Source organism: Cherax quadricarinatus, chromosome 69, assembly GCF_038502225.1.
Source record: "Cherax quadricarinatus isolate ZL_2023a chromosome 69, ASM3850222v1, whole genome shotgun sequence".
Classification (NCBI taxonomy): Eukaryota; Metazoa; Arthropoda; class Malacostraca; order Decapoda; family Parastacidae; genus Cherax; species Cherax quadricarinatus.
This window is the reverse complement of record NC_091360.1, coordinates 3,119,685-3,143,544: the sequence shown is the minus strand read 5'-3', so window position 1 is coordinate 3,143,544 and position 23,860 is coordinate 3,119,685. Positions and strand designations below refer to the sequence as shown.

Here is a 23,860-nt window from a genome sequence, read left to right as displayed (position 1 = left end):
GATGGACTGAATACATCGATTCCAGGCTGAGGGACTGATCACCTCAAACTCCTCCTCTCCTTACTCCTATCCGCTTTGTATAGGACTGAAGAAGCCACTGCGTGGCGGAACCTTTTCTTAATAAAGATTCCGATGTGTTGTGTATCTCAATCTTCGACATTAAAGATGCCAGAGGGTCTTACTTATCAACTTAATGATATATACCATTTATTTTATAATACATTAACTTCTCTGTGGTTCCTGTGGCACCCATCCCATTATTCATATGACTTTGTATGATCAACTTCATCGTATGCCAGAAATTTTGTGTATTTGGATTGATTCTCGTATTTATCCAGCTTACTTTTATTCAGTATTGTGTGATGTACCAAATTATATTTAACTCATAATAAACCAATTAAAGAACAATAAAATATACTACAATTGTGAATTATATTTTAAATTAGTTGGTTTATAACCAATTTAGTAAACTAGGAAATATACTACATCACAGAATGCTGTGTATTATATCGACAATTATGAGTACGCTATGATACTTCGCGCAGAATCAGACGTTATTGAGACGACGTGTTGCGCAAAGGGATCTTATGTCATGGCATCAGACTTATAGTAATAAAGAAAAAGAAAGGGAATTAGAAGGGAAGGAAGAGTGTAAACGGAGCCTTCACTTACAAAACCAATCCCTGCTGTATCATAGGTTATGTTATTAGTAATTATTATTATTATGATTAATGTTTTATGATTATTCTCATTCTTAACGCCATTTTTATTATATTCGTGTTTAAGGAGCTCCTAAGAAATAGAGCGCAATTAGAAATGAACTGGAGAGAGAGAGAGAGAGAGAGAGAGAGAGAGAGAGAGAGAGAGAGAGAGAGAGAGAGAGAGAGAGAGAGAGAGAGAGAGATGGTACCTTAAATTTCTTAGAAGAGTTCTTCACTTGCTTCAAGGCGCCCGCCTCTTGAGCCGGATTGTTTCCCAGAAAAGGTAAACATTGCTTGATTTTTTTTTCGGGAGAGAGAGAGAGAGGGCCTGATCCCCTCCACTCAGTGCCGTGATGAAATTCCTTAAATTTGAGCTCGCATACTTGACCCACGAATTTTCAAAATATTCGAAAGTTTATGATTTTTTTTTGTTTTACATATCGCAACATTTATTATTTCTCCTGAGCTCCATTATATATATATTTTTGGACACGTGCCTTTTCCCACATAGGAGGTAAAAATCGTCCTTCTTCCTTCCCACTCCAAAACAGGGAACATGTTCACAGTTATTCACTCAATCGCTGTCTTGCCGGAGATTTTATTATACGTGGCTTTATTAAACGAGGTATCACCCACAATGTGGGTGAATATTATATATATATATATAATATATATATATATATATATATATATATATATATATATATATATATATATATATATATATATATACATATATATATATATATATGCAATAAGATCACAATAAACAGGTGATTTCAGAATATGCAAAACAACCACTATGAAAGAATAGAGAAATTCCAAGCGCTTTCGTGACTACTCACATTATCAAGAAACTATGAAAGTAAAGCATCCAAGGAAGCTATGTAAGGGGTCTGGCCAACACCTCACTATCAGATCCCACTACGGTTAAACACCTGACGCGCGCCGACCCAACTTGGATAGGTCCTTTGCACAGCTCACCCACAAACTATTCTATCCAAGAAAATTTAAAAATTATTATTTGTCCAGTGTATTATTAAATTCTTCCCAAATTCTATTAATTATAAATGGATCTAATTTATATAAACCAAAGGAAATATTCATATTATTGTCAAAACTGCTTTTTATGAAACAAGATTCAATTATATTCCTGTCGACCATGGACTTGCTTGATACTACTTTCTCAACTTTTTGAAAATCAATTGGATGGTTAAAATCTCTTACATGAATAAATAGAGCATTGGAATCTTGTCCAGTTCTAATGGTATATTTATGTTGTTTTAATCTTAGTTCGAGATTTTTACCAGTTTGACCGTAATAAACTTTATCGCAAATTTTACAAGGAATCTTATAGACATCATCCCCAGACATCATAGCAGTTACAGAAACAAAACTCACAGAGACAATAACAGATGCAATCTTCCCACCAGGATACCAGATCATGAGGAAAGATAGAAGGGGCAGAGGGGGAGGTGGGGTTGCTGTGCTCGTAAAAAACAGATGGAAATTCGAGAAAATGGAAGGCATAGATGAGACGGGAGAATGAGACTACATAGTAGGTACACTTCAGTCTGGGGAACACAAAGTGGTCATTGCAGTGATGTATAATCCACCACAGAACTGCAGGAGGCCAAGAGAGGAATATGAAGAGAGCAACAGAGCAATGGTGGACACACTTGCTGAGGTGGCAAGAAGAGCTCACTCCAGCAGAGCAAAGTTGCTGGTTATGGGGGATTTCAACCACAGGAAGATTGACTGGGAAAACCTGGAGCCACATGGGGGTCCCGAAACATGGAGAGCCAGGATGTTGGACGTGGTGCTGGAAAACCTCATGCACCAACATGTTAAGGACACTACCGGAGTGAGAGGGGAGGATGAGCCAGCAAGATTGGACTTTGTGTTCACCCTGGGCAGCTCAGACATTGAGAACATCAAGTATGAGAGTCCCCTAGGAGCTAGCGACCACGTGGTTCTGTGCTTTGAATACATAGTAGAGCTGCAAGTGGAGAGAATAACAGGAGTTGAATGGGAAAAGCCTGCCTATAAAAGAGGGGACTACATAGGGTTGAAGAACTTCCTGCGGGAGGTCCAGTGGGACAGAGAACTGGCAGGAAAGCCAGTAAATGAGATGATAGAATATGTAACAACAAAATGGAAGGAGGCAGTGGAAAGGTTTATTCCCAAGGGCAACAGTAACAACGGGAAGACCAGAACGAGCCCCTGGTTTACCCGACGGTGTAAGGAGGCAAAAACGAAGTGCAATAGAGAATGGAAAAAGTACAGAAGGCAGAGAACACACGAAAATAGGGAGATCAGTCACAGAGCCAGGAATGAGTATGCACAGGTAAGGATGGAGGCCCAGCGACAGTATGAAAATGACATAGCATCGAGAATCAAGACTGACCCGAAACTGTTGTATAGCCACATCAGGAGGAAGACAACAGTCAAAGACCAGGTGATCAGATTAAGGACAGAAGGTGGAGAACTCACAAGAAATGATCAGGAGGTATGTGAGGAGCTGAACAGGAGATTTAAGGAAGTTTTTACAGTAGAGACAGGAAGGGCTGTGGGAAGACAACACAGAAGGGAACATCAAGAGGGAATATACCAACAAGTGTTGGATGACATACGAACAACTGAGGAAGAGGTGAAGAAGCTCCTAAGTGACCTTGACACCTCAAAGGCGATGGGACCGGACAACATCTCCCCATGGGTCCTTAGAGAAGGAGCAGAGATGCTGTGCGTGCCTCTAACCACAATCTTCAACACATCCCTTGAAACTGGGCAACTACCTGAGAAATGGAAGACAGCTAATGTAGTCCCCATATTTAAGAAAGGAAACAGAAACGAGGCACTAAACTACAGACCTGTGTCTCTGACATGTATTGTGTGCAAAGTCATGGAGAAGATTATCAGGAGGAGAGTGGTCGAACACCTGGAAAGGAACAAGATTGTAAATGAAAACCAGCATGGGTTCATGGAAGGCAAATCGTGTATCACATACCTCCTGGAGTTTTATGACAAGGTAACAGAAGTAAGACACGAGAGAGAGGGGTGGATAGATTGCGTTTTCCTAGACTGCAGGAAGGCCTTTGACACAGTTCCCCACAAGAGATTGGTGCAGAAGCTGGAGGATCAGGCGCATGTAACAGGGAGGGCACTGCAATGGATCAGGGAATACCTGACAGGGAGGCAGCAACGAGTTATGGTACGTGAAGAGGTATCACAGTGGGCGCCTGTGACGAGCGGGGTCCCAGAGGGGTCAGTTCTAGGACCAGTGCTATTTTTGATATATGTGAACGACATGATGGAAGGAATAGACTCTGAAGTGTCCCTGTTCGCAGATGATGTGAAGTTGATGAGAAGAATTAAATCGGATGAGGATCAGGCAGGACTGCAAAGAGACTTGGACAGGCTGGACATGTGGTCCAGTAACTGGCTTCTCGAATTCAATCCAGCCAAATGCAAAGTCATGAAGATTGGGGAGGGGCAAAGAAGACCGCGGACAGAGTATAGGCTAGGTGGACAAAGACTACAGACCTCACTCAGGGAGAAAGACCTTGGGGTGACCATAACACCGAGCACATCACCGGAGGCACACAACCAAATAACTGCTGCAGCATACGGGCGCCTGGCAAACCTGAGAATAGCGTTCCGATACCTTAATAAGGAATCGTTCAAGACACTGTACACTGTGTATGTTAGGCCCATACTGGAGTATGCAGCACCAGTCTGGAACCCACACCTGGTCAAGCAGGTCAAGAAGTTAGAGAAAGTACAAAGGTTTGCAACAAGGCTAGTCCCAGAGCTCAGGGGAATGTCGTACGAGGAAAGGTTGAGGGAAATCGAACTGACGACACTGGAGGACAGAAGGGTCAGGGGAGACATGATAACGACATACAAGATACTGTGGGGAATAGACAAGGTGGACAGAGATAAGATGTTCCAGAGAGGGGACACAGGGACAAGGGGTCACAACTGGAAGCTGAAGACTCAGACGAGTCACAGGGACGTTAGGAAGTATTTCTTTAGTCATAGAGTTGTCAGGATGTGGAATAGCCTAGCAAGTGATGTAGTGGAGGCAGGAACCATACATAGTTTTAAGAAGAGGTATGATAAAGCTCAGGAAGCAGAGAGAGAGAGGACCTAGTAGCGATCAGTGAAGAGTCGGGGCCAGGAGCCGAGTCTCGACCCCTGCAACCACAATTATGCGAGTACACACTAGCATTTACTTTTTTTCTTCATAGTTCTTGTATATATATATGGCTTTGTGGGACAGCTTTTGAGAATTTCTTAAACGAACGAGATCTGAAATTAATAGCAATAACAACAACAATTATTAAATCTGTTGCCTGTGCTTACCTAATAAATAACAATAACATTATTATTAAATGTGTTGCTGGTTAGTGCTTACCTAATAAATATCAATATTATTATGTTATTATTATTGTGTTGCTGGTACGCTGCCTGAGCTTACCTCATTAGTAACTGGGTGCGACACCAAGTCGACAAGCGGGTACAGAGATACGTAATGCAAATTAAGCCTTTGTTTAAAACGATGTTTTTTTTTAATCCCTCCCCCAGAGCTCAGTTTTATTAAATCAGAGTTGATAAAGCTCAATCCTGGGGGAAATATCTTGGAAAATATTGACTTGATCTTCATTACGTGCCGTTATTGGCTTATTGTTTGCCCAGATAAAGGTCCTCGTCACTGTCGAGTTCGGGTTTGGGATTTTTAATTTGTTTTGTCGTTGTTATGGAGGTTTCTTGGTGCATTTCTTAGCTTACTCATCGTCTTTAGTCATGGTTTGAGAAAGTTGACGGTGTTTTGAAAAGTTGGCGATGTCTGGAAAAGTTGACGGTGTTTGGAAAAGTTGAGGTTTTGCTGTCCTTGTGAGAGCAGTCTCTCTGACAATTAGCTAACGGAGGACTGAGCCTTCACAATTCCTTTCACCGAATATCAAAGGTAAAAATACACTGACAAGTATGAGAATAAGACGACGTTTCGTCCACCAGGACGAAACGTCGTCTCAGTAAATGCCCTAAATTACACATTGTGTCTTCACACATTTATTTCTCTGAACGAGCCCCAACAACTTCAGCATTTCACAGATATATAAAACAGTGATAACATAGCTATGCGAAGCACAAAACTTCTGTTGATTATTCAGTTTACGGAATAATGAAGGCACGAGAAAGCAGCCAAAAATCAAACAAAAAAATAATTTCAACCTGTACTCAAGGTCTGATTTTGACCTGTTCATGCTGAGGATACCTGTATCATTTCTCTGTATTTTCTTTCATTTCAGGAAAAAGACGCCATTTTTTTCCGATTAATCCCAGGGTTATTAACCTTAACAGAATTTAATGTAAAATGGACTATAAGACAACTCGTTGGGTGATGGAAACAGCCATTAAGTGATGGGAATATGTATATGGAAAATGAGGCGATGTTCCAGAGCAGGTTGGACAGTATTGAAGAGGCAGGGAACCACTAGAACAGATTCACAAATAACCCGCTATGTTCAGGTTATTTTTGCATTGCTCCAGTCATGACATTATGCCTGTTTGTTCTTTAGAGCAGGTTGTTAGAAGCAAGAAGAGTAGACATTATTCTTACACCCTTGAATTTACAGGATAATGATTATTATCCAACCTCAGCTTATTTATAAGCTAAGATCTAATTAATGGATACAACCATTCTCTAGTATGTTACCCACAGCAGTCGGCTTGCACAAGTATGGGAGTGTATGTAGACATGTAACAGAAACGACATTTCGCTCTGAATTACATATATTCATTGGGTGGCTTGTTACCCTAGTCACCACGTGTAAGTAGAGTTACCTATGATATTCTCCAGCCAGGGAATGAACCCGGGTTCTTCCGTTGCGAGCTAAAGAGGCTACTTCTTATTTTTTTCAAAAAGTGTAAAACCTGCCGAATGCCTGAAATTGTAAGAAAATCCTTGAATATGCTCGTGATTCTCATCGTAAGAGGAAAAGTAGTTTTTCCTCTCTCACCGAAAATATTCAAAACAACTTGACAGAATTCAGCAAAAAAATATTTCAAATGGTGAGAAGATGTGGGGACGAACAGCTTCTGAAATGTTTGAATAAGTTTCCCCCACATTGCCAACACCTCCAGCAGATCTTTCACAGGAAAAGACGTGCCAGATCTGTCAGTATATCAGTAGATACTGTCCGGAAATACATGTTATGTGATTCTTTCCGAAATGTGTATCGTTAGATATTTATAACATATATATATATATATATATATATATATATATTTGGTAATTTGGATACTTTCCATAAATCTTTTTTATTTTGACGTTTTGTGAAATGTGTATTATTAGATAGTTTCAAAAATAATTATAATCTTTGATATTTTCCAATGTACACATGTCGTTTGATACTTTACGAAAAATATACATTATATACTTTCCAAACATGTTCATTTTCACACAAGTAAAAATAATTTCCCAAAAGAAATATCAACAATATTTTCGAGAGTAAATATATACACAATATATACATCGAAAAGAGTATGTTTCTCAGTGTATATACTCTGAGTTTAATTTAATCCCTATGTAAAGTATAACAGTATTCTTGACTGTCCCTAGTGTAGTCGAAAAGCTTAAAATCCAATTAACCAAACCAAAAATATATTAGTGATACAATCTCTCATGCCACCAGAGCAGAAGTTAGGCTTCCAGCCTAATAGGAGGCTGTTTCGTCAAAACATGAAAAATAAATTTAAAATAGAATGTAAACTCGTGTTTTTTTTAATTTAGCCAAGTAGTTTCATTGCAACATCCAAGTATAGTATTTCCTATTTTTCAGACAGCATAGTTCATATTTGTGAAGACTGTTACTCAGTTTTTAACCATAGTTATTATGTATTATGATCATAGCCAAGTGCGAAGTCCATAAGGGTCATAGAACGCTCTAGGGTAGGCTGTGCTTAAGGTGTAATATGTTTGATTAGAGACCAGCGAGGATGAAGAGTATAGCAGAGGTAGAGTTAGTAAGCGCAGTGAGAACTGCCAAAGGAAGTATAATAAAAGTTGGTGTAATAAATCTACTGCTGACAAAAAGTCAGAAAAGAAGTCTGTGTCAAAGTGGGGCCGTCACCGAGGAGGGAAGATAAAGTAAAGGTGTTAAGAGTGGTGACAACGTCAGAGGAAAATTTTGCGTGCCTGCTGGTAAACAGGACAGTCTATTATTATTATTATTATTATTATTATAATCAAGGGGGAAGCGCTAAACCCGGAGGATTATACAGCGCCTGGGGGGTGGGTGATGTGGAAGGCATTCAGGCTTAATTTGGGGAACTGGAGCACAGATCCAATTCCCTAAATCAAGAGCCCCTCACCAACATCAAGAAACCTTCCTTGAGGGGACAGGACAGTCTAACAATAGTCATAATATGTATTTTAGTATTAATTTTAAATGTAATATTCCCTTTTAAATAGAGAATCGAGACATTTTTAAAGTCTTCTCAAAATGAATCAAGAAAATCAAAGGGGATAAACAGTTTTAAAGATTATTAACATTTACTTTACATAAGAAAACTTTTATATTCATTCAAAGGGATGATTCAGTATTTCTATGGTAGAGAGCGTTGCGTAGTTTTACATAGGATTCTACTGAAATTATGAGTTAATTTTTTTACAACTTCCTAATAACAAAAGTATTAACAAAAGCCAGGACAATACTCAGTCACCTTATATCCCAATACAAGACAACAGTAAGATACGAAGAGAGGCACTGGTAAGAGAAAACAACTGACCTGTAAGTAAGTGTTTCGGAAAGTGGAGACACACGAGTCTGACACACGGAACAATGGCTTAATACACAAGTTACAAACCAAGGTGTGTGAGTTGCGTCGGTTGTGTAGCGAAGACATTTCGGTCTTCACATGCAGCAGGAAGACCACCTGATACAACGCTGTTTCGATCCCGCGAAACTGACCAGGCTGGAGGTCCTGACCAAACTGGAATTATGACCCTAGTCGACTCAAACAAAACCATACACCCAGTGTCTCTGAGTAGGGAGCAGCAATTACGAGGCTACTAACAGTAGTTTACCACTGGTACAATGCTCCAGCATTCTCACACACACTGGTAGACGTTAATGACATAACGCTGGACATTATTAATCTAAAATAATCATAAAATCTAAAACATATATACACGCGTGAACTGTTATGAGTGAATGATTACCATCCAAGTCGTGATTGAACGTTAGAATGCTTTTAACCATTCACCGAAAGTGTTTCATACAAAGATTGTAGACGAGCATGGAGGATCTGTGACAGGGGATAGACAAGGTTCTGTCATTCATGACAGTTAGTACATATTTTCAAGAATCTATAACAATAATACTTATCAAAAATCTATCAGCAATTCTCCAAGAAATTTGTCCGGGGATCCAGCTCTTGGGCATCTTAAGGAGAGGCTCTTGACTGAACTTAATTAAGAGATCTGCAAGCGTTTGCCTGGATGACAGTATCTCTAATCTAAGCTATGCTAGATTAGGTTAGATTTGGTTGGGTTAACGTATATTACCTCACAAAGACTGATCACCTACATTAGGGAGCAGGCGGGACGTACACCGAAATTTCGTTCGTGAATTTTCACTAACATAGTAAGGAATCTGGATGATGGGTTGAAATAAGAGGACAGAGTGAAAGATTGGAAAGACGCATTGGGAAGATGGATTGGAAAGAGGGATTGGAAGGGCGAATTTGAAAGATTGGTTTCGACTAGGTCACTCCACTGAGAGATATACATCCCTCGATGCATCTCTTCCCTCTGAGCGTCTTTGCTACTCTTTTATTAATGCATATATATTACCACTAAGTTTACGTATAAGTCTCATGCGTTATACTTAGGTATACTCATTGATGGAGGCTGAGGGACTGATCACCTTCTATCAAGTCTTAGGGACTGATCACCTCCTATCAAGTCTTAGGGACTGATCACCTCCTATCAAGTCTTAGGGACTGATCACCTCCTATCAAGTCTTAGGGACTGATCACCTCCTATCAAGTCTTAGGGACTGATCACATCCTATCAAGTCTTAGGCCTAAGACTGATCACTTATCAAGTCTTAGGGACTGATCACCTCCTATCAAGTCCTAGGAACTGATCACCTCCTATCAAGTCCTAGGGACTGATCACCTCCTATCAAATCTGAGGAACGGAGAATCGAACCTTCACCACTTCTTCAGCTGAATGACTAACACGGGTTTATCGCTTGATGATATACAATTCAATATTCTTGAAACACAGACTTTTCCATTTTTGGCTAGGTATTGGATTAAATATATCACAATGTTTGTTATAGGCAGGAAAAATATCGCTGTTTCCAGACATTTCGAGAAACAATCACAAAGGTTTCATTGCAGCCATCACTCAAGGCATAAGCTGGCAGACAAAAGATTTACAATCTCGTTTTTTAAGCCGAGTTTTCTTGTATTTTTGTTCATTAACCTTAACCTTGTCAAACCCTGTGTGAAAAAAAAAAATAGGTAGTGGATATGCCATGGTCTCTCAGTAGCCAGCGAAGCCTGGAGAATTTTCGACCCTTCAGGCTCTCTAACTAAAAAAAGAGGGATACATGAAACTATATAAAAAAAAAGAAGTATATCCAATAAAAATTAGACAAAATTTGAATATTTAAATGCTCGGCTAAAGCTTTTCTTTCTTTCTGCTCTTCATAGACTTTGATAATAAGGTTGACACTGTACCCTTCATGCATTTTCACACCCAGATGATCAAACGTCTTTGTATCGTAGGGTAATTTGTGACAACTCTTCACCTACTTCAGTACTTTGGTCTACTAGCATAGTCAAGTAGTCCTTCTGCAGTGCTTCTTCCCATTTTTGGAGCGTCACCTCTCTTAAGAACACTTACAATGCCCTTCTCATGATTCTTTTCCTATTCATCAGGTATTCCTGTATATTTTTACAGATACATGCATATGTACATATAAATATATGCTCACACACACACACACACACACACACACACACACACACACACACACACACACACACACACATACACACACACAAATATATATGTAACACTCCGGCCGTCTTCTATGCAGGTAGGGTGACTCGAGAAAGATGAAAATTTTATTGTCATTTATTTAATTATTGTCTTGCCAGAAGGGCACCGACATCACAGTTCATATAATCCTCCAAACCGTAGCATCCCCCACCCCTCCTTAACAGTACAGGAACTGGACTTGTCATCTCCAGGATTCAAGTCTGGTTAACCTGTTTCCCTGAATCCCTTCATGTTATTTTGTTCACACTCCAACAGCACGTTAAATCAAGAAAACCACGTGCCTTCACTCACCCTACCTATCATGTCCACACAAGCTTGTTGGATGTCCAAGCCCCTAGCACTCAAAATCTCTTTTACCCCTCTCCAACTTTTCCTAGGGCCTACCCTATCCATCCTTCCCTCCACTCCAGATTTATGCACCCTCCTATCCATCGTATTTTTCTTCATCGTGTTTAAATGTCCAAACCACCTCGCCAACCCCTCCTCAGCCCTTTGAATGATACTTTTGATCACCACACCTCCTAACTTCCAAACTCTGAATTCTCTGTATAATATTCACACCACACACTGCCCTCAAACACGACATCTCTATTGCCTCAACCCTCCTGAATAATAATAATAATAATAATAATAATAATAATAATAATATCTGAAGAAAATGAATGTTTAGGCTTTTTATGTAGTGAAACTAAAACTTTTAGGCTTGAATGCCCTAAGTTTCAGGTCCATGGTGAAAGTTTCAACATTACTGAGGTTACAGTCAGTACAAGTAAACAAAGAGGTCATACTGGTACACACAAGTTCAGAAATGTTACTTTTAGTTTTACATTAGGAAGCAGTTCTCGCATATCTCTCTCTCTCTCTCTTTCTCTTTCTCTTTCTCTTTCTCTTTCTCTCTCTCTTTCTCTCTCTCTCTCTCTCTCTCTCTCTCTCTCTCTCTCTCTCTCTCCTCTCTCTCTCTCTCTCTCTCTCTTTTCTCTCTCTCTCTCTCTCTCTTTTCTCTCTCTCTTTTCTCTCTTTCTCTCTCTCTCTCTCTTTTCTCTCTCTTTCTCTCTCTTTTTCTCTCTCTCTTTCTCTTTCTCTCTCTCTCTCTCTCTCTCTCTCTCTTTCTCTTTCTCTTTCTCTCTCTCTCTCTCTCTCTCTCTCTCTTTCTCTTTCTCTTTCTCTCTTTCTCTCTCTCTCTCTCTCTCTCTCTCTCTCTCTCTCACAGTTTAAGAGCTGTTACCTTGCCACAGTTAATGTTAATACTTTCTCATAATATATAAACAATGGTGTTTTTAGGGTAGCAATATATTTAATAATTAAAGAAGAAATCATTGTAAAATGCCTTAAAGTAATAAGAAAAAAAAAGCACAGAGAAAAATGGCAGACCATAAACTCATGAACGCTTTCGTAAGTTTTTACACGTCTTCAGAGAAACGCACACATTCAAAGATATATGTTAACGTATGGATTTCTTAGTATATTCTATTATTTTGCAAGTGTAGCAAAGGTGAGAATTAATATTTTCATTAAGCAAAATTGGATACATCGGCAGTGTGCTGCTATCCTAATGTTTACGAGAGTTGTACACTTGGAACAAAAGCTGCATCACTACCATATTCCACCACGCAGGATAGGATTAATACAAGATATAGAAGCATGTCAATCTGAGCTGGGAGATAAATTAGACACATGTGCAACTCTTGGGTATCTTTATTGAGGAAACGTTTCGCCACACAGTGGCTTCATCAGTCCATACAAAGGAGAATCTTGAAGAACAGGAGGAGAATGAGGTAGTCAGTCCCTCAACCTTGAGTCGATGTGGTCAGTCCATCAAGGTTGAGGGACTGATTACCTCATTCTCCTCCTGTTCTTCAAGATTCTCCTTTGTATGGACTGATGAAGCCACTGTGTGGCGAAACGTTTCCTCAATAAAGATACCCAAGAGTTGCACATGTGTCTAATTTATCAACATGTCGGTTCTCTGAACCATTCATCTACCAATCTGAGCTGGGAGACTAGATTATCGTAAACAATATCAAGTATGAATGGCTCATTACCTACGGGAACTTCAAGGTCAATGAACCATTCCTAGTTTCCGTACATTTGTATTTTTTGTTCACCTAGCAGTAAATAGATTACTAGATGTTAATCGACTATGAGAAAAACGGCTAGAAAGACTGGGGGGAAAAGCAGCTAGAAAGACTACAACAAAAATACGCAATTCTGCTTGTTTTTTGGAGGGTTTATCCTTAGATTATTATTCCACCTGGACTATTGAGTTGATTATTGGAATAACGTTTTCTTCAGTCATGTTAATTAAGAATAATCGCTGATGGGTACAACTATTATCAATAATAAACTATATCGATAAATTAAGACGCATGTGTAACACTAGCATTTTTATTATAATTATAACTAAGCGGTAAACACAAATGGGTCATACAGCATGCACACCGGTGCCCCGGTGGCCTGGTGGCTAAAGCTCCCTCTTCACACACGGAGGGCCCGGGTTAGATTCCAGGCGGGTGGAAACATTTCGACACGTTTCCTTACACCTGTTGTCCTGTTCGCCTAGCAGCAAATAGGTACCTGGGTGTTAGTCGACTGGGTCGCATCCTGGGGGACAAGATTAAGGACCCCAATGGAAATAAGTTACAGTCCTCGATGACGCACTGACTTTCTTGGGTTATCCTGGGTGGCTAACCCTCCGGGGTTAAAAATCCGAACGAAATCTTATATCACTAGATATCAATATTGTCGAAACGTTTCGACTACGCAGGAAGTTTCATCAGTGGAATACACAGGTGTTAATACTGAGGATAATACACAGGTGTTAATACTGAGGATAATACACAGGTGTTAATACTGAGGACACTACACAGGTGTTAATACTGAGGACAATAGTGGAGAGGAAGTGTTGATGGCTGTCTGGCTGTGAAATAATATCTGTCTGCTGGCCTGTCATTGATGACAGCCCAGATGAACAACCCTCATAACACTGACATTGAACTTTCAGTAAGGACTCATGTCTTACTGGTTTGTTATTTTCTGCTGGAATCCCACCTACACGCAGGGAGATGCATGTCTCACAAAATTATTTAGAAAACTCAGTTAAAACTCTACAAATAATACTATAAAACAGAATAATTAGAGCATTATGCCTGTAATTGGGCGTTAGACAATTTTATTAATTGAAATAAGTCACCCCCCTTTTTTTTTGTCTCGTCTCCAGTGTGGAAAGAAATATAATTAAATTGCAGTTCAAACATTAGCGTGTGTGCTCTCTGAGAAATGGTTTAAAGTGAATAGAAATGCTAGTCGATGGAGGGTGGCCAGTCTCTTTAGACTTCCCATCAAAACAGACTCATCATTTCAAAATCATCTCTCTTAATCTTCCATAAAGGCTGAGGGACTGATCCCCTCAAGCTCACTTCTCCTACTGTCTTAACCGTTATATTCAGCTGAAAAAGTCTGCATTGTAAGAGAAATATTTCAACAATAAGGATGCCTAAGTGTTGTACGTGTGTCTTACTTGCCGTTATGATATTCCATTTGCAAAAGTGCTCACGGTGGTTCTGTAATCCTGGTTCATTTACCTCGCTGAATCCTGAGGGATATGAACCCCATGGTACTAAAGCTGTACAAAAATGGTATACGATACCGACAAGATGAAATTAAGGCATGTGCAACATCTGGGTATCTTTATTGTAGACGTTTCGTCATCTGGATGGCGAAACGTCTACAATAAAAATACACAGATGTTGCACATGTGTCTTAATTTCATCTCGTCGGTATTATATACCATTCTTGTACAACTTATCAGACACTGCAACATCATGGAATCTTGATTCTGAGGACATGTACATAACCTTCTTCACGGCTACGACTACCACAACTAACCCATCCCTTTGGGTAGGACCTACTTCCACTAGGGAATCCCGCCTACCAGTGACTATGCCCTCGTCTGCTACACGTCCCCTTTCCACCTGACGTTAGTATATAAGTGCCACCCTCCTTCCCTCTGTTCCAGAACTTCCACGACTACGGTGCTCTTCACACCAACTCCAAGGCTGAGGGAACTAATTACCCCATTTTCTATATACAGTTCAACTGTCTTCAAATTATGTCCTAGACATAATTTCGCCACTGGATGGCGAAACGTCTACAATAAAGAAAGCCAGATGTTGCACACTAGTCACGCTACCATCTAGAACACTGCTCACTATAGTAAAGGTTGCTACTCAGTAACGGGTCGCGAAATGCATTTCACTGGGTGACAAGCAGTAGACACCTCCACCAGTCACACTGGGTGTCAAACAACAAACCAGTCACACTGAGTGCCAAACAACAAACCAGTCACACTGAGTGCCAAACAACAAACACTCAGCAGGGATATTTTGATTTCATTTATTTGTGGGTATTTAATTAACAGGATGAATTTCCTTAAATTAATATAGTCTAGTGAACCAAGCACTGCAAATTAATTTACCTTTTTTATTCAATTTTTTTTTTAAACCAGATACGGGGAATAGGAAAGTGAGGATATGTTATATTATTGCAAAGTCATAAAGGTATATGATATTGCAATGTTTCACGAGTGTATGTGATGCAATTGCACCGATTCATGAGGTATGTGATATTATTGTACTGATCCATGGGTGTGTGATATTATTGTACTGATCCATGGGTGTGTGATATTATTGCTCTGATTCACGGGGGTATGTGATATTTCATTGATTCATTAGGTGTGTGATATTATTGCTCTGATTCATGGGGGCAGTGGTGGGCACAGCTAACCGAAAAGTTAGTTTCGCTAACCGCTAACTTAAAAATTAACTCCGCTGTCACTAAACCGCTAAACAGCCGAACAAATTAGCGGAAGCTAACCGCTAACTTTTTCACATGAATTCATATTCGGTTTAGCTTTTTGGTATTTTACTTTTAATACCTAAAGAACAGACCTGGAGAAGAGAGCTGGAGAGCCTCCTAATAAGATAAAGAATGCCTAGGTCATAAGGACAGTGTTGTAAAGTAACAAAGTAAAACTACCCGAGTACTGGACTTGAGTACTGGGAAAGGTACTGTACTTTTAAACTGTCACAACTTGCAATACCCACGAAAATTAAGAAAATATCAAAAAAGGTTGCCGTTGCCCAGCGGTGAGAGTAGCCACTCTCATTGCTGAGGTCCAGGTAACAAACCCTGGAGATTAACATAAAAAATTTTCAATAAAATACAAAAAAAAAATAGTTTAATAAGAGCACAGAAAGTACAAAATATTGGCGTTCTTCGTATCCCTTAAGTTAAGGACAAATAGTCATCGAGGTAGGGTCACAGAGTCTGCGATTCCTGGCTCTCAGCCTGAACAGCTTCTGCTTCACCCACAGCTGCTGTAGACTCCAGAACAACACCCTCAGCTGGAACAGAAACGTCTCCCCTGCTCATAATAAGTGACAACGCACTCCGGTGATTGCTGACACTGTAAAACTATAACAAAACTGCTCAGATGCTGCTGCTGCTGCTGCTGCTGCTGCTGCTGCTGCGTTGACAAGTCACACTGACACATAGTCAGCTAATAACGTGACTTTCTGTTGGAGAAACGCCCACAACAGACATGAACAAACACGTGCACCGTTGGAAAGGCATTATTTTCCGACTACCAACAACGTATGAATTTTTTTTTTTAGCGGAACTTTATTTAGAGGAAGCTAATTTGTCCGGTAGCGGTTTCCGAAGTTAGCTGAAACGCTAATCCGCTAAACAAAAAGTTACTTCCGCTAATTATAGGAACTGTGCCCACCACTGCATGGGGTATATGATGTTATTGCACTGATTTATGGGGTGTGATATTGCACTCATTCATGAGTGTGTGATGTTATTGTACTGATTTATGAAGTATGTGACATTAGTGCACTGATTTATGAGGTGTTATTGCACTGATTTATGAGGTATGTGATATTATTGCACTGATTTATGAGAGTATGTCATTGTACACCATTTCTTCGTGGGAGGAAAAAAAGATTTTGAAGAATTCTGCTCCACACAAAGAAAGAAATGTGATCAACTGATTTTGAAAACTACTCTTATGTACTTGGTAAAGCACAGGACTCGTAAGGGTCATATTGCGCCTGGGACATAATTAGCAATCAGGTTTAATTTCAAGGCAGGGAGAGTAGCAGTAATTCTGAAGCAGATCTGCAATACTGGGAGGTGCTATAATCCAAGACTGGGTCATATAGCGCCTGGAACATAAGGAGCAATCAGGTTTAATTCTGGGACTGGGAGAGAGGTTGTAATTCTTAAGCAGACCTACAATACACAATCAACACTTATCAGACTGGAACTTAGGACGACTGTACTGGGATGGTCTATAACCTACGGCTAGAAGCAGTAATTAAGAACCAACGAGGAAACAAGGCAGACTTAGATAACAAAAAGGCACAAGACAAAAAATCCATATATATCAAGCTACAGTATATATACCAACAAATAATTTTTTTTTATTGTAAGCCTATCCTAGCTAGCCTACCCAAAAGAACTGCTCAAACAATGAACACTAAATACTAGGAGACTGGGACGATACACATATAACCCGCATATAGGAGGATACTAGTGACGACGTTTCGGTCCAACTTGGACCATTGACTAGTCACACATTAACGCACTGGCTCCTTTACCTTAGTCTGTTAGTTGTGTATTTAGTTAATCGTGCAAGTCAGTCCAAAACGTTATTATAGGTTTCCATGTGCGGGCTATTTGTGCAACGTTGACTTAGTGACTTAAATACATTCCTTTATCAGACTTAAGTACATTTATATACACTATGTAAAATATTAGTTAACACAGGCCAGTTCAATAATAATATAACAAAGAGAGTACTCATGAGTACTAACAGTGAATGCTCCACCAAAAGGAACCTAAATAGGTGGCAATGTGATGCGAACTATGTAGTTGTTGACCTAAGAATCCAGATACGCAGAATGGTTTGCTGGTTAACTGGGATTAAAACCTATTCAGAGGGTCATTAAGGCTTCACGTCACCCGTTCATCACCAGTCAAGAATACTTTAATTCCTAGAGCAAGGATTTAAGTAAACACTGAGTGTATATACACTAAGAGATGTACATCTCTAGCTGTACATATCCTGCGGCAGTGTGACTAAAAGTAATGAAAGCATCTAGCCACCCTGTCCCGGAAAGGTTGGAATGCTACAGGACATAACAGTCCGCAGCATTTTTATAGGGTTATATACTATTGCTAGATATGACTGACAACATTTATAGCTGGCCAAGATGATCAGAGCATAATGGATTTATCTTGCACCTGTCGAATACTTAGCATATTAACCGGCTAATACACCAACCAACATTACCACTGTGTAAAGAAGTTACGTGCGCATGGTTAGGAAACTTTAATAAGGGTAAGTTTCGCTCACCAGGGGCATTGTTAATCCAATTAACTGATAAATACCTTGGTGGGTAAAACATTTTCTCATCAAAAATGTCCCTAATACTGCACACGTCTATTTATACACTTAACGGTATAGTATACCTACACAAATAAACGAGTGTCAATACACTCACAAAATGGAGGTTAGGTTAGGTAAGGTTCGTCAGGAAACAGGACAAGTGTTTCCTGGCTCGGGTCTTAGATGATGACCTGCCATTGGAGTTTTTGGTCATCTGACCGAGGCCTTCCTCTGGCTTACCGGTCCACCCCTTTAAAAATTATGGCCATTTATAACCATTTATTGTATGGACTGTACCCATACATACCCTTAGACTAGTCTCTCAATAAGGTAAACTTGTTATTATACTGATGTTTCCTCCCCTTGAGTTTCCAGGTTGCAAACGAGGTTAGTGTGTAGTGATGGGTCAGTAAGATCATTAAGCTGAGAGACGCGGGGACAGCAGAAGCAGGTTGGTAGACAGCACTGCGTGCTGAGTCCTGACAGCGACGAGAGATGCGGGGACAGCAACAGCTGGTTGGCAGACAGCTAGATGATTATAAAGACACAATATGCAAAACAAATTATTACCAGGTCAACGTTTCGCTCAGATTAGAGGTTGATTAGATAACATGTTAAAGCTCTAACCGGTGATGGGATCTTCATTCAGCTAATTGGAATTGCTCTCCTTTCCATAGACTAATCCTAATTACCTCCTATTCCCCTGGCTCTGCATAGTCCCTGCGGGTGTAGCGCTTCCCCACGAATATAATGATAATAAAAACAAAGGAGAATTTAGGGAAGATTATAATTAAAAACTCTGAAGTCACTTACCACCTGATTACATAATTACGTTTCATATTTTGAAAAGATATGGAAAATCAAATTCAGGGGATTAATACAGTGTTTTTAATAATAATAATAATAATAATAATAATAATAATAATTTCTATTTCTACAAGTACATATACAACGTATACATACCTAGCTGACATTAGTGATATACTGTATAGAAAGCCCCTTGTTATGCACGACATTTCGGGCAAATTAGGTTAATTTTGTCCCTAGGGTGCGACCCACACCAGTCGACTAACACCCAGGTACCCGTTTACTGCTAGGTAAAACTCGTTTGTTAGAGGCTACAGAGTGACTGAGGAGAAAAGCTGCGGGACGACCTTTAATCAAAACCGTTTTCCTCTGTGTAGAGCTTGTCATGATTTTATTAAGCACTACACAGAACGAAACCTTTTTCCAGTTAATGTCTTGTTCTGCAATATGTATCGGCAGTAAAGACACCCAGGTTTTACATGTGTTTTATGGGTAATATAATTGCAATTCCTTGCATCAAGAGCCCTTCAGCAACATCAAGGTACCTTCCACCCCTCCCCCCTCGTGAAGGGGCTAGAGGGAGAAGAGACAACACTCTTCCAACACTGGAAGATCAAATACGCAGCCCCCATGTCTTTTATTTGAGGCTCTTTAAACTGTGCGCTGAGAGTCTTTTGTTCGTGTCTGCTGCTCTGTGTTTGTTACTGCTTGCTGCTTGGCTGTTTCAGCTGCTCTTGGGGAGGCCGTTGAAGCTTCGACCTGTGTGTTTACACCATGCCAGCTACTGTTTGTTACCCAGCTCGCTGAGCGGAGTGGAGTGGCGATGGGATTCAAACCCACGGTAAGTCAGTACTGAAATGCCAGTGCGCTGTCTACTGCACAATGCCTATTAAGATTCATCCAACTGGGTATATTTACATATACACTAGGAAGGTAAGCTCTACCTTCAGTCCCTTCCATGCCGTTATGAATAGCTCCTGTCAATGCGATTTAGCGTGTTGATACTAAATACTCTACATAGGGTGCCATAATTCAGTTCTACGACATGTCTGAGCACATAGTTCCTGAACTCAGAGCTACGATAGGCCTCTGAACAGTATCTGAGCTGATAGACCTCGGTATAGTGCCTCAGCTTAGAGCTACGGTTGACCTCAGTACAAAGTCCACATTGCTAGACTCGTGGCATCAGCTTCTTAGCTGAAGTGAAGGCGAGGCAACGTAGTTTAAATCCGACTTTCTGAGACTCTACTCAGAGCGAAACATTGTCACGGTAAAAGCTTGTTCTAATTAGTAATCATAGATTGCCGTATCTGATTAGCAATGATTTATAGGCGTGTCTGATTAGCAGTGATTTATTTATATATAATTTATTGGCATATCTGAGTAGAAATAATTAGTGCATAATGAATAATTAGTAATCTGATAAATAATGAATATATGCTTAATAAGTTGCATTTGATAATTATTAATTGACATGTATGTTGGTAATAAATCATTTACGTATGATTTATTGGCGTATCTAAGTAGTAATTATTACCACGTGACTGGTAATGAGTTATCGGCGCATGGATGGGAGGGAAGACTTCTGCGTATGCAGGAAGTGAATTTAACGCAGGCTGCAGCGCTCGCGGGCGTATGACGCCAGAACCAATCATCGTTCCAAAATTAGTTCTCTTCTGCAGTGATACCTGCCATCATCTCTACCAGAAGGCCTGGGCACCTCGCATCGTGAACTCTATATTTATTGTATTGGTCGATGATAACTACCACGGTGGCAGTGGAGATAGCAACCAGCTCTATTGTCACGGTAGGAAACAGCACTTCCTAAACCAACGTTAAATTGAAGCATTTTAAGTATTTTATTATTATAATCAAGGGGGAAGCACTAAACTCGTAGGATTATACAGCGCCTATGGGGGGATGGAAGGCATTCAGGCTTAATTCAGGGAACTGGAGCACAGATCCAATTCCCTAGATCAAGAGCCCCTCACCAGCGTCAAGGAGCCTTCCTTGAGGGGAGCATTTTAAGTAGAAAACACAACTAATGCACCTAAAGAAATATACAGGTGCCTTCATGTAAATTTAAGTATGGCTTGTATTACTGTTAGTATTTAATATACAAACTAGAATACAAATCTATGATGAAATTATGGTTATGTACACCGAGAGGTGTGTATATCTGAGTAAATATATGCTGCCGTTTATATATGCTGAAGGATTACTAATCCGTATTAAGGTACTAAAGCATTCTTGACTGGTGGTGTGCAGGTGACACTCAGCCTTAATGATCCTCACCTTGATACACTAACACGTGTATCATACATTTCCTGAAATATACACACGGCATACATTAACTAAAATCTACACATAACATTCACTAACAACTCAACAATTCCTCCTTGTAACTCTTCTTATTTTTTTACCTGGAGTTCACCTGAAGTCGCTTCCGGTCACTGCCCCAGCGGCCTGGTCCCAGAACAGGCCTCCTAGTTGCTGACCTGATCGATCAAGCTATTAGTGCCCACCGCCCGCAGCCCAACGTATGTACAGTAATTAGAAATTTGATAAATAATTTTTTTAAATATCTATTAATCTTACATTATTCAGAAACAGTAACTTCTCTCTAGCTACCAGACTGTCAGGTCAGTAGCCGGGTGGTGATTTGAGGACGGAGAATCAAGTCTCCACAACTTGCTTACAATTACCAGCCTCGATGCACTAGGTACACACGCCCTCAAAATGCGGCCTGTGAGCAGAATGAGGCTCACTTGACTGCGGGTTGCGGCCCACCTGAGATTTTTCTCTGATTTCTCGTTAAAAACATTTAGGTAGTAAACATGAATTACTTGGCCAATAGGACCTAACTCCCAAAATTATTAATTATTTTTTAAACCCCTATTTTTTTAATAATTAACATTCATTACCTTATGGTCTTTGTCATTAAAAACTCACACTGCGCTAATACTGGTTTCTGGTCATGTGACACCAATGCTGAAAAAAATAAAGTTGAACTCTCCACTGCGGAAATAACAACAACGAAGTTCTGTGCAATTTACAACCTAACTGAGCAAGATTGAAAGTCACCCAGAGAGGAATATTTATGGAGAGCAATATCTGTCAGGTCTCACCAAGTGACAACAAGTTAGCTCGTAAAACTCACGTTTGTAACGAGGGTTGACTCCCTTAGCCGGTGTGAAGCATATATATATATATATATATATATATATATATATATATATATATATATATATATATATTAGTGGGAGAGAGGTTCACCTTTAATGCAAAAACAATGGAATCATGAAAAAGAGTAAAACTCTTTGAATCATACAGTGTCTTGGGAATGGGACGCAATCATTATTGATCCGAGGAAGGGGAATGGGTAGTTTCCATTTCTTGTTTCAAGAGCCCTTCACCAACATCACGGAACACTCCCTGGAAAGGACAAGCATTGGGACACAGAGTTGTACTCAACAGGTCGAATCTCCCTGGTATTACATATTACGAAACGGTTCATTTTCCAGGGTATATTCATTGGAAACAGACAGTGATGTATTTGCATTTCAGTGTATATATGCCTTGGAGCGTATATCTCAGTGAATATAGTCTGAGATGAATGTCACTCAATGTGTAATGTGAAGTATATCTAACCATACCACGGGTGGGGTTAGAACCCACGATCAGAGAGTCTGGAGTTTTATGACTCTCTGATCGCGGGTTCTAACCCCACCCGTGGTATGGTTTGTTTGCAATCGTGTCATTACGATTTCGTGAGTCATGAGATGTATCTAGTGCATAAATAATGAGAGCCATATGTCACTCTGTAATACATGTATACATAGAGGGAGGTTACGTCATGTGTACATGCACTGAGAGGTGAATACCACTTTGTATAAATGTATACATTGAATATACGCTGGCAGGGCAGGTCAACTTTCCTTTTGGATGTAAAATTCTCCTGATACAATCCATAGGCTTTTCCTTGAAAAGTATTGTGTTCTTGGCTAAATCAGCGTCCAGGTGTATGTAAAAGTATCGATGCAAGGAATTTCTTGCTGGGTGGAAAGTATGCTAGAATAAATGGCACATAATGCCAACAAGTTCATAAGTAAGACACTTGTGGAGTGACACCAAATGCTACACATGTACCTTACCCACAAGAATAACAGATATTGTCGACAAGTAGGAAAAAAAAGAGTTACCTTTACTATGGATAACATATCGCTCTGGGTAGAGCTTTCCAAATTACACTCTGATAAAACTCTACCCAGAGCTAAATGTAGACACTATGAAAATTTCTTCTGCACTAAGTGTCTTTCTACCAGGGGAATCTCTTGCTAATGCTCTTACAACGTGTTATTGACTTCGGTTACGTGTAATGGGGCGCTCTTTCTCCAACGAAGCCAAACTTGAAGAACTTTAAAGTGGAACTAAAAGAATAAACTTAGACATAATTGAATTAAGTTAAGCGAAGAGGAAAATAGTAACGAGAGAGAAAAATGTTTGAAAATAAGACTGGTCTCGGAAAAAGATTTCATTGAGACAAAGTTTTACTCTTTATCTCATCATTACGATAAGATTTTACACTCACAAACACACACACACATATATTTATGTGTGTGTGTGTGTGTGTGTGTGGAATGATGAAGTAAGGGTGTGATAAAAGAGAAAAAGTTAGCTTATGAGAGGTGTTTACAAAGCAGAAGTGCTATAAGAAGAGTAGAGTGTATGGAGAGTAAAAGAAAGGAAGAGAGTGGTGAGAGAGTGCAAAAGGAGAGCAGATGATAAGAGTGGGAGAGGCACTGTCAAGAATTTTAA

The 23,860-nt window shown here is 39.8% G+C and overlaps 1 long non-coding RNA gene across 2 annotated transcripts in view; it reads right to left on the bottom strand.

The window, feature by feature from the left end:
• LOC128701866 (uncharacterized) overlaps positions 1-23,860 on the bottom strand; it is a 328,709-nt gene that overhangs the window by 57,456 nt on the left and 247,393 nt on the right. The window lies entirely within an intron of this gene.